The sequence below is a fragment of the Balaenoptera physalus genome (genome assembly GCF_965194825.1).
Source record: "Balaenoptera physalus genome assembly, contig: HAP1_SCAFFOLD_601, whole genome shotgun sequence".
Lineage (NCBI taxonomy): Eukaryota > Metazoa > Chordata > Mammalia > Artiodactyla > Balaenopteridae > Balaenoptera > Balaenoptera physalus.
The window spans coordinates 567,348-571,841 of NW_028126143.1; the positions used below are offsets into that span (position 1 = coordinate 567,348).

The 4,494-nt window shown below is 46.5% G+C and overlaps 1 pseudogene across 1 annotated transcript; it reads right to left on the reverse strand.

Annotated features, from left to right (window-relative positions):
- Positions 1-3,478: 3,478 nt before the first annotated feature.
- On the reverse strand, positions 3,479-4,063 carry LOC309653563 (thioredoxin, mitochondrial pseudogene; annotated as a pseudogene). Its single transcript has one exon. The product of its transcript is annotated as a thioredoxin, mitochondrial pseudogene (transcript).
- Positions 4,064-4,494: the final 431 nt, after the last annotated feature.

Genomic DNA, 4,494 nt, shown 5'->3' on the forward strand with positions numbered 1-4,494 from the left:
ATTCTCCTCAACTATAGAGTGAAGAGATTCAACCAGAGGGTTCTGGAGCACCCTTTTGCCTCTAACTTTGTATGAATTCTATGTATTTGCCAGTCATTTTGAAACATCTACTACATAAATCCACGGGAAGGAAAAGTTTGTATTCCAAACAGTTTGCCATTTTAGCTTCAAAGTGGAGTTGGAGAGAGCCACCACTCCCCCCTAACAAATTTTCTAGTTTTTAGAAAACTAATGTTATCGTTTTCCAAAAACACAATCCAAATTAGGCTTCAATTACCAAAAAATATATCCTGCTGTGACTGTTAAGTGACAGGTCTTGCAACCTGAGTCCTTTTAGTTTGGGGGTGCACCCCAGGGCTCCCATCAGCCTTGCTTTCATGAGCCTATCAATTCTCACGGTGCCATTGCTCGATGTTTGCATGGGGACAACTCCATTCTAAGTGATGAGAGTGAATGGATGGGGTGAACTGCTGCTGCATATGGCCACCTTGGGGAGGAAAAAGAATATTGTCCCAGTGAGCAGTCCAGTAGGAACTATTCAAGGGAATCTCTAGAAATCTGAAATCTCTTCCCAATTCTTTCTCCCCCTACAGAAGAAAAAAGGCAGTTACCATGTGGGACTTGGGGAAAGCATTCAGTCTCACTCAACCTGGACTCATTTCACTAATTTTCTGGTCTGCTTAATATTTCTTCAACAGTTGTGATTCTTAGAACTTCGTGGGCTCTAACCCACTTCTTAAGCTCTGCATCCTGTTTTGTCTTACTGAATTTTCTCTTTCCAATCCCAGGTGGGTGGGGGAAATGCTTCTCATCTCTGATTTTAAAATTCATTCCAGAATCTCCACTATTGAAGTGCTACCATGCATTGAGAGGACAGATTGCTTTCACTGTTGGCTTAACAAACTCTATCAATAGCAACAAGTAGCATGACGAGGTTCTACTCAACAGAAACTTACTTGTAAGGTTAAGAAAACCCCTGCGGTCCTTAGACAAAACTTCAGGTAACAAGTAGGAGAATAACAGCAGTAAAAGTAATAAAAAATATATCTAGTGTTTAGAAGAGCTTTTTGAAAATATTCTAAAGAAGAACCCTCCCACACTTCCCTTAATAAGATATCTCATATGTGATCACACATATCCACTTCCTTATCATCAGTATCATATGCGAGGATGTTTTGACGTTTTTGTGAAGGCTTTCAAGGAAGGCTTGAAAACAACACAGCAGCATCTATAATGCATAATACTGTCAGTTGTATCAATGGGAAAACTGAAGATCATGTAGGATGAATCACTTGGTTATTATTTGCTTGTTTAAGTTATTTGGGTAAAACAAGTCAGAAGTGTCGCTTGTTTCTTAGAGCGGTGCTACCCCTGCGAGGCTGCCTTCATGTGCTCAGTGACTCCTTGATTGTAGCTAAAAGGGGGACCCAGGGTTCCACACACCACATTCTGTTCCCCCTTCTGTCATTCCTGCTCACACTCTAGTGGGGGGATGAGTTTGAAGGCTTGTTGTCTTCAAAACCCTTCTGTCTATGTGGGCTATGCTGCATCATTGCTTGTTGCCCAAAGGCGCTCTGCAAAGATAATTTACTGCCTAAGAAAGTGGTATATACAGAACTGGTCAAGCCATGGGTTGCACTTTTTACAAAATTAATAAACAATTTTTTAAAGCAGTTTTAGGTTTACAGAAAATTGAGCAGATAGGGCTTCCCTGGTGGTGCAGTGGTTAACAATCCTCCTGCCAATGCAGGGGACACGGGTTTGATCCCTGGTCTGGGAAGATCCCACATGCCACAGAGCAACTAAGCCCATGTGCCACAACTACTGAGCTTGCGCTCTAGAGCCCGTGAGCCACAACTACTGAGCCCGCGTGCCACAACTACTGAAGCCTGTGCGCCTAGAGCCTGTGCTCCACAACAAGAGAAGCCACCACAATGAGAAGCCTGTGCACCATAACAAAGAGTGGCCCCGCTCACCACAACTAGAGAAAGCCCGCGTGCAGCAACGAAGACCCAACACAGCCAAAAATAAAGAAATAAAGAAATAAAGTAAAATAAAATTTAAAAAAAGAAAATTGAGCAGATAGTACAGAGAGTTTCCATATATCCTCTCCTTTTCCCACTCACAGTTTCTCCTTAGTGCGGTTCTTAGTTCTCTCTTAGTTCTCTTGCCTTAGTGCAGTTACAATTTAGTACAATTGATGAACCAATATTCATATACCATTACTAACTAAAGTCCATAGTTTGCATTAGGATTCGCTCTTTGTGTTATACAGTTCCGTAGGTTTGGACAAATAATGTCATGTGTCCATCAATACGGTATCCTACAGAATAGTTTCACTGCCTTAAATATCTCCTGTGTTTCACCTAATCATCACTTCCTCACCCCGCCTTGACCCTTGACCCCTGACTATCACATCTCTTTACTTTCTTTCCCAGAATGTCATATCGTTGGAGTCATTCAGTATGCAGCCTTTTCAGATTGGCTTCTTTTATTTAGCAATATGCACTTAAGGTTCCTTCGTGTCTTTTCATGGCTTGATAACTCATTTCTTTTTTTTTTTTTTAATATCCTCTTTTTTTTAGAAGAAGAAATTACAAATAACAAAACATTAGCAAAATGAGTAGAAAGTACAGCGACTTCTCATATACTCCCCCTGCCCTCACACATGCACAGCCTTCCCCATCATCAACATCCCACACCAGAGTGGTACATTTGTTACAATAAATGGACCTACATTGACACATCGTTATCACCAACGACCGTGGATTGTATTAGGGTCTGCTGTTGGTACTGTATTCTATGGGTTGTTTTTGTTTTGTAATTAATTAATTAATTTATTTATGGCTGTGTTGGGTCTTCGTTTCTGTGCGAGGGCTTTCTCTAGTTGCGGCAAGCGGGGGCCACTCTTCATCGCGGTGCGCGGGCCTCTCACTATCGCGGCCTCTCTTGTTGCGGAGCACAGGCTCCAGACGCGCAGGCTCAGTAATTGTGGCTCACGGGCCCAGTTGCTCCGCGGCATGTGGGATCTTCCCAGACCAGGGCTCAAACCCGTGTCCCCTGCATTAGCAGGCAGATTCTCAACCACTGCGCCACCAGGGAAGCCCTGGGTTTCTTTTTTGCTTCTTCTGTTTTTTTTTTTTGTTTTTTTTTTTTAACAAAACAGCAGCAGGAAAGAAAAATGCAGGAGGCAGATGAGCCAGGCACCGGGGTTCAGATCAGAAGGGAGCAGGGAGACCAAGCTGTTACTGCAGGCTGGCCCCGGAACTCTGTCCCAGCATCCTGGGAGCACGGCAACAAGCCCTAGAAGGAGCAGAGAGTGGGTGAGGAGACGGCTGTCCCAGCTCGGTGGCGGCACCGCTCCTTGGGCGGCCACCCTGGCGGTCAGCCAGGTTGGGAGCACTTGAGGCTCCTGTGTTTGGAGGCCTGGTCTCCAAAGCACGGACCCACAGGGGCCAGGCAGAGGAAGGAGGTAGGAAGGGCCGGCACAGAAGGGCTATGAGTTCTATCTGGGTCCCCCGGGACCACGGGGCCCAGGTGGGCAGGGGCAGTCAGGACGCTTCCCTGCTTGTCAGACAATCAGCTTCTTCAGGAAGGCCTCCAGCTGGTCCTCATCCTTGATGCCCACAAACTTGTCCACCACATCCCCATTCTTGATGGCCAGCACGGTGGGCACAGCTGATACCTCATACTCTATGGCGAGGTCTGTGTGGTCATCAATATCCGCCTTGGCCATCACCACCTTTCCATGCTGCTTGGCCACCACCTTCTCTAACCTTGGCCCCAGGATCTTGCAGGGACCACATCACTGTGCATGGAAATCCACAACCACTGGTGTCTCACTGTTGACAACTCAGTCTTGAAAGTCTGGTCCATCCTGGATGTTAAAGGTCATTGTACAGACTCTGGTGGTGTATATTGACTGGGCTTGGCTGGGTGTTACTGTCAGGTTATTAGGACTGCGCTGTGGGGTCTGCAGGGCCCTGGAGGCAAGGGGCGCCCACTGACTCTGAGAGGGCTTCCTGCAGATTATGGAGGCCAGGAACCTCCCCAGGAGAAGTCGCTAAGCCATCTCCCTGCAGCGAGAGCAGAGGGGTGCACAACGCGGCCCTCCCCACCGGTCAAGGGCACTTCTGTTCCCTATTCATTTCTTTACTCACTGCCTGCCATCCAGCTTGCACACATCCCCAGTCACCCAGTTGCCGCAGCCAATGGTATTTGTAGCTTTCCTGCCCCACGGACAACACTGGACAATTGTGAATGGAGCATCTACTGGCCAGGTACTGTGCTAGGTGCTCTGCTCCAGAAATGAGAAGCAGATGTGATCCCTACCCTCATGGGACTCACGTGATCAGTCATTCCTAATTAATACTCAGGTCCCTTGATTGCCACTGCTCCCTTTGGCAGGTTTACTTAAATGCCACTTAAATCTCCCTATTTTTGAAGACCTCTTCTTTCCTTCCCTTCCTTCTCTTCCTTCCTTCTTGCTTTCCT